At 39.5% G+C, this 7,137-nt stretch overlaps 1 long non-coding RNA gene across 1 annotated transcript; it reads left to right on the top strand.

The window, feature by feature from the left end:
* Positions 1-6,327: 6,327 nt before the first annotated feature.
* Positions 6,328-6,903, top strand: LOC131612633 (uncharacterized). The gene is made up of 3 exons (XR_009287444.1): positions 6,328-6,376; positions 6,454-6,555; positions 6,795-6,903. It is a non-coding gene; the product is annotated as an uncharacterized LOC131612633 (long non-coding RNA).
* Positions 6,904-7,137: the final 234 nt, after the last annotated feature.

Genomic DNA, 7,137 nt, shown 5'->3' with positions numbered 1-7,137 from the left:
TTCAGAAAATAAAGTTGTCTTGTTTTATTGTGAATGGTATGATCCAAGTAGAGGCACAAAAATAGACAGGTCATACGGTACTGTTGAGATTCAAATGAACCGGAAATACAAAGAGTATGATCCTTTCATAATGTCAAATACTGTTAGGCAAGTTTATTATGTACCTTATCCTTCATTTGTGACACGTAAAAGAGGATGGTGTGTTGTAATAAAAACAAAACCGCAAGGTCATATTGAAAATGGCGATCAAGTAGAAGATGCTGCCTATCAAGTTGATGATGTTGATCAAATTAATGAAGTGGTTGCAGCTGAAGACATTACAAGTTTGTCTGATACAATTGTTGAGGGACATCAAGTTGATGCATCTATATTGTTGGTTGAAAATAATGTGGATGAAGAGAATGATGAAGAGTTTGAATCCAATGACAACAATGAAGAGAATGACGAAGAGAACGACGAAGAGAATGATGAAGAGAATGATGTGGATAGCGAAGATGAAGAATAACTAAACATTGAATGTATATTTATATGTTAATGAATATTTATTTATGTGTTAATGAATATTTACTTATGTGTTAATGAATATCTATTTATGTGTTAATGGATATCTATTAAATATATATTTATGTGTTAATGAATATCTATTTATGTGTTAATGAATATTTATGTGTTGATGAATAATAAAATAGGTACCGCTGAGTAGTATGTGAGGCGCCTCACATGGCCGTGTCTTCCCGCCCTCGGAGTGTTGATCCTATGTCTTTAGCCAGTACTCAGGCTTTTACCCCATTACTCTCCTCCCACACGTTCCCGTCTAGGGTACCGCCATCCTTCCAGTACTCAGCGGTACCGCCATCTTTCTAGTACTCAGCGGTACCGCCATCCTTCCAGCATCCTGGTGTGCCCTCGTCCTTCCAGCAGGCGGGAGGACCTAGCTTTCCATTCACACATACTGGTGTGCCCCCGCCCAGCTTTCCATTCGCCCATACTGGCATGCCTTCATCCTTCCAGCATATTGGAGGATCTGGTTTTTCATATCCCATGCAGATGACTTCCTCCTTTCAGCAGACGGGAGGATCCAGCAGTACACATCCGACACAGGCTGGACGATCTCCTAGTCCACGCCCCACACAGGCTGGACGATCTCCCCATCCACGTCCGACACAGGCTGGACGATCTCCTAGTCCACGCCCCACACAGGTTGGAGGCTCACGCACCCCACATCCCACACATGTACCAGCCCGTGAGGTTGATGAGGCAGTTGATGAGATAGACGGAGCTGATCTTCGTGGGAGGGATGATCCCGATGAGATTCATGTCGTTGACGGTAGATTTTGGATTCATCCCGAAGGAAGCAAGTAAGTTTCCTATTTAAAAACTTTTATAGTATGTATACATTTTCATTTTTTGTATAAATTTATATCTAACATTTTCATTTTTTCTTTCAGTTTTACTCCGAGTCGGACTGCTGTTAAGTGCCAAATTGTAGTTATTTTGTGTATGTAAATAGTGGCACTTATCAATGCTTTTTGTTAATACCGTTTGAATAATTCCCCGTTTTTGTGTAATTACGTTTACTTTACGAATACTTGTATTTTCATATACTTTTATACCGTTTGATAGTTTTGTTGTATTTTTGTAGGTATTCTTGCGTTTTCGGAGCCTTGAGGAATAAAGTGTCGAAGACACGGCTGCGAGAGCAAAGAGAAAATAATTCTGCTGTTCTGGTGCAGGGCGCTTCGCGCGCTGTAGGGCGCGTCGCGCCCTCTTTGAGTTTGAAGAACATAGTCTGGCAGAAGTTAGGGCGCGTCGCGCTCTAGGGCGGTTTGGTAAATTTATACAGGGCGCGTCGCACTGAAGTAGGGCGCATCGCGCCCACTGCGAAACTCAGTTTTGTATAAATAGTTAATAACAGATTTTTTAGGTTTTTTATCACCTCTTCTTGACAAGTTGAGCTCTGATCCTTTTTTGGTAGTTTAGAGGCTTAGGAAACACCATTGGGTGCGACGTCATGTGGATTGATCATGGATCTGACTCGATTTCATTGTACCGGTGAGATCTTTCCGGTTCATCTTCTCTCTTCCCTTTGTTTCATTCCAATGGTGGGTGTTGTATGTATGTTTCTACTCTTATTGTATGTATATTTGTGGATCTTGGGATCGTTTATATATTCGCTTTACAAATCACCATTGTTGTTGTTCTTGATCTTTTTGCTTAAATGCTCTGGATTTGTGTTGTTGCAGACATGGACACCATAGATCTTGATTAGGAATGATAACTGTTAGTTTCTGGGTTGCAGACATGGATTCAGGACTAACAATCGTAGTGGGTATCGAGTCTAATGCCTCCGTGTTGTTTGTGTCGGTGGAGAAATCGCTGATGTGAATAGTATGGTTGAGCTTTCGTCGGTGTTGCAGACATGGACACCGATGTGGCATTTCGAGTGATGCCCGGTGATGTTGATGCGTATTGTGAGTGTCGAGCGATAGATCTTCAGGTTTAAGTATTCGACGGGTAGAACGAAATGCAATTCCATAACTATTTCTCTTAGGCTATTGAGATTGTTTATCTGCTTTTATTTACTTTTCCCGCATTTACTTTCCGCACCCAATTCATGAAACTTAGAACACGAGATAGTCGAACGGCAGTTCTTCTCACCGATCTCTGTGGACACGATAAATTCCCGGATAAATATTTCCAAAACTTTTGTTGCTTGCCGCTTTACCGCTCCAACAAAATGGCGCCGTTGCCGGGGATTGGTTGAGATTAATCGCATTGCGATGGTTTTATGTTTTAAGTTTTGTTTGTTAAGTGTTTAGGCAGGACGTTTTCTTTAGGTTGCGTTTGAGGCGAAAGCATTGGCGTACCGCGAGGAAGTTTCTTACCATTCGCGAAACAATAAAGGCGTCGAGCTAACGACGTTAAACGAGCGCTTGTTGGGAGGCACCCCAACGGTTTTATTTTTCTGTTTTTCTGTAATTGAGTTGTGTAGGTGTTAAGTGGTGGCTCACTGGAAAATCTGTCTTTTTAGACTGGTCTGGTTTTTCTGGTGTAGCGCGCGTCGCGCGCTCATGGGTGCGTCGCGCGCTGGGTTGCTTTTGGCCAGTGACCTCTTTTTAACGGGTCACTCGGCTCGCCTTTTTCCCACTTACACCAAGGCTTTATAGTATAGTATTTTATCGATTTATTTTTAATTCTTTTGTTTGTGTTTAGACTCAAATTTTTTACCGATCGCTTGGAGTCGCATTTGGTAATTCTTCGATTTTGATTGATTCAACAAGCCGGTTGTGCGGTAATGATTGATCGAATTTGTACGTTGCAAGGTACTCGTTTATCGCTTTCTATAGCATAGCATGTTTTTGAGACTTTTCATTTGTACAAATTTCATATTACTCATTCTTTTTGCATAACTTGCTCATGACTTGAATCACAATTAGTTTTTCCCTTTTTACCATAAATGTGAGGTGGCTTTCCATTGTATATATATGCGAGAGACCGACATTTCTTGTTTTAACTGGATATTATTATGTTTAATCTTTCGTCTGTATTGATTTTGTGAATGCACGAAAGTGATCAAGGCACTTGTTTGATTTTGAGCACAACTACCATAAGCCAAATGTCATTTTACCTTGTGAGTGTGTGACCATTAGTAACCCCTTTTGAGCCTTTTTGTCAATCTCCATACTGTTTTTGCTTAATGCTTGTCTATGAGCGTTTGGTTTTCATATGTGTATGGATGTTTGATTCTTTGTTTTCTTGAACCCGCACCTATGATGTTTAGATGGATTTTTACCTTGCCTTAGAAAGTAGGGAGTATTCACTTTATGTTATGGTTGAATTCAAGTTGGGGAGAATGTGTTTTCCTCTTTATGATGTGATTGATATGAGGTAGTGAAAAGAAAGAAAAAGAAAAAAAAAAGTGAGAAAGAAAGAAAAGAAAAAGAAAGAAAAAAGAGAAAAGTTTGAAAAAGAAAAGAACAAAAAGAGTTTTGAATAAGAGTGTGCTAATAAGTTTTGTGTTTGGTGTGAAATTTGTGATGAAGAAGAGAGTTTGATTGAAATTATATTGTTTGAAACTTTGTGGAAGTAATTACTCCCTTAGATTTAGGCAAGTTTTTGTTTCGATTAGCTTTAGGACTTATCACTTGTTTGTTAACCGAGCCACATTACAACCTTAAAAGCCCTTGTGATTCGTGCCGTTGCATTTTCGATGCTATTTTTGGATGAATGCATAATTTTGTCTATTGTTTGCAAGATTGTTGGATGAGTGTTCAAAGTCCTCACCTTTCGGTGTTTTTCATCTACCGATGAGTTTTTGCTAGGCGTGATTCATTATTGAGTTTGTTTTGTTTTAGGATGTTTTGTATGAATTTTTGTACTTAGGATTCGTTTCGTTTTCATGTTGTCGTTGTAGGATAGTGGTAAGTATTTACTTTGTTTGTGCGTTTTTGTTTGAACCGTACAATTGTTTTGTTTTTCCAAATCTTGTCGATTCTTGATTCTTTGGATTTTTACTTTTGCGATTTGAGTGTTTGGCCCTGTTTGAGGACAAACAGATTCTAGTTGGGGAGAGTTGTTAAGTGCCAAATTGTAGTTATTTTGTGTATGTAAATAGTGGCACTTATCAATGCTTTTTGTTAATACCGTTTGAATAATTCCCCGTTTTTGTGTAATTACGTTTACTTTACGAATACTTGTATTTTCATATACTTTTATACCGTTTGATAGTTTTGTTGTATTTTTGTAGGTATTCTTGCGTTTTCGGAGCCTTGAGGAATAAAGTGTCGAAGACACGGCTGCGAGAGCAAAGAGAAAATAATTCTGCTGTTCTGGTGCAGGGCGCTTCGCGCGCTGTAGGGCGCGTCGCGCCCTCTTTGAGTTTGAAGAACATAGTCTGGCAGAAGTTAGGGCGCGTCGCGCCGGATTAGGGCGCTTCGCGCTCTAGGGCGGTTTGGTAAATTTATACAGGGCGCGTCGCACTGAAGTAGGGCGCATCGCGCCCACTGCGAAACTCAGTTTTGTATAAATAGTTAATAACAGATTTTTTAGGTTTTTTATCACCTCTTCTTGACAAGTTGAGCTCTGATCCTTTTTTGGTAGTTTAGAGGCTTAGGAAACACCATTGGGTGCGACGTCATGTGGATTGATCATGGATCTGACTCGATTTCATTGTACCGGTGAGATCTTTCCGGTTCATCTTCTCTCTTCCCTTTGTTTCATTCCAATGGTGGGTGTTGTATGTATGTTTCTACTCTTATTGTATGTATATTTGTGGATCTTGGGATCGTTTATATATTCGCTTTACAAATCACCATTGTTGTTGTTCTTGATCTTTTTGCTTAAATGCTCTGGATTTGTGTTGTTGCAGACATGGACACCATAGATCTTGATTAGGAATGATAACTGTTAGTTTCTGGGTTGCAGACATGGATTCAGGACTAACAATCGTAGTGGGTATCGAGTCTAATGCCTCCGTGTTGTTTGTGTCGGTGGAGAAATCGCTGATGTGAATAGTATGGTTGAGCTTTCGTCGGTGTTGCAGACATGGACACCGATGTGGCATTTCGAGTGATGCCCGGTGATGTTGATGCGTATTGTGAGTGTCGAGCGATAGATCTTCAGGTTTAAGTATTCGACGGGTAGAACGAAATGCAATTCCATAACTATTTCTCTTAGGCTATTGAGATTGTTTATCTGCTTTTATTTACTTTTCCCGCATTTACTTTCCGCACCCAATTCATGAAACTTAGAACACGAGATAGTCGAACGGCAGTTCTTCTCACCGATCTCTGTGGACACGATAAATTCCCGGATAAATATTTCCAAAACTTTTGTTGCTTGCCGCTTTACCGCTCCAACAACTGCTGCAAGGATTGTTAACTATATAGTTCAGCAGATGTATAAATCAGCTTTTAAGAGCTATGGGGACGTCGATAATAAAGATGAATGGTTTAGAATGTTTAAGGTATTGTTATTTATTTAAGTTGTGCATTTAATTTATTTTTTTAGTTATGGTTATTTAAATGAAATTCTCATTATAATTACTTAACATTTTATTTTGATGTCATACAAAACATTATTGCAGGAGAAATGCGTGTGGGATCCATTGAGTGAAAAAGCCGTTCAGAAAGTTTTCAATACCAGATGCTCTAAAAGAATGTCTTATATGCTGCGGCGAGTAAGAGAGAATTATGAGCTTCACGGCATCCGTCCTAGCTGGATAGGCGAGGAGGTTTTTCAGGAGCTTCTAATATATTGGAGGACTCCAGAATTCCGGGCTAAATCAGAAACTTTTAAGAAGATGGGGGCATCTAAAAAGGGCGGTTGTGTCAACACAGTTGGAAGTATTAGCACCGCCGAGCATGCCCGACGATTGGTAAAAGTTTTAAAAATTTTAAGTTACATCTTTATTCATAATATAATTTACTAATTATTTTTAATTATATTATTTAGGCTAAGCAGTTGGGGAGAAGACCATTGATGCCTGAGCTGATTTCGAGGACCCGGACAAGGAGATCGGGAGGTGTTGTCGACGAGCGCACGAGGATGTATCTTGTAAGTGAAATTTACGTTGTTTATTTTGTTTATATTGATACAAAGTTTGTGATGTGAATTTCATGTGGCAATTGATAAATTGCCACGTGAAAATCATGTGGCAAATCATAAGTTGTGGCGTGAAAATCACGTGGCAACGTTTTAATATATTTTAATTTATAATATGTATATATTTATTTAGTATCATTAAATATGCATTTAAATATTTAACTTAATTTTTTTATTGAATATGTGTGCAGGAAGAATATGATAGACGACTTGCCATTTTTCTGGAAAATAATCCTCAATTCATGCCAGCAGAGGGGGAGCCGCTTAACGCGGATGTTGATCACTACATTTGGTGTGAGGTTATTAAAGATAAAAGGCCTAATGGTTGCTTTTTTGGGGCTGGAAATTTGGCGTCCAGCTATAGATCTGGTGACCGTAATCTGTTCCAAAGAGTTCAGGATGGAGAGGGTGGATCGCGTCAACCAAATCTGACACAGGAACAAACTGAATTAATAAGGCAAATGGCGAGACGCGATAGTGAGGCCCAGTTGGAGATGATGCGGAAGAGGCAGGCTGATATGGAGGAGCAGCATG

The sequence above is a fragment of the Vicia villosa genome, linkage group LG6 (genome assembly GCF_029867415.1).
Source record: "Vicia villosa cultivar HV-30 ecotype Madison, WI linkage group LG6, Vvil1.0, whole genome shotgun sequence".
Classification (NCBI taxonomy): Eukaryota; Viridiplantae; Streptophyta; class Magnoliopsida; order Fabales; family Fabaceae; genus Vicia; species Vicia villosa.
Note: the sequence above shows the minus strand (reverse complement) of the source record. Positions and strands in the feature narration are given on the sequence as shown.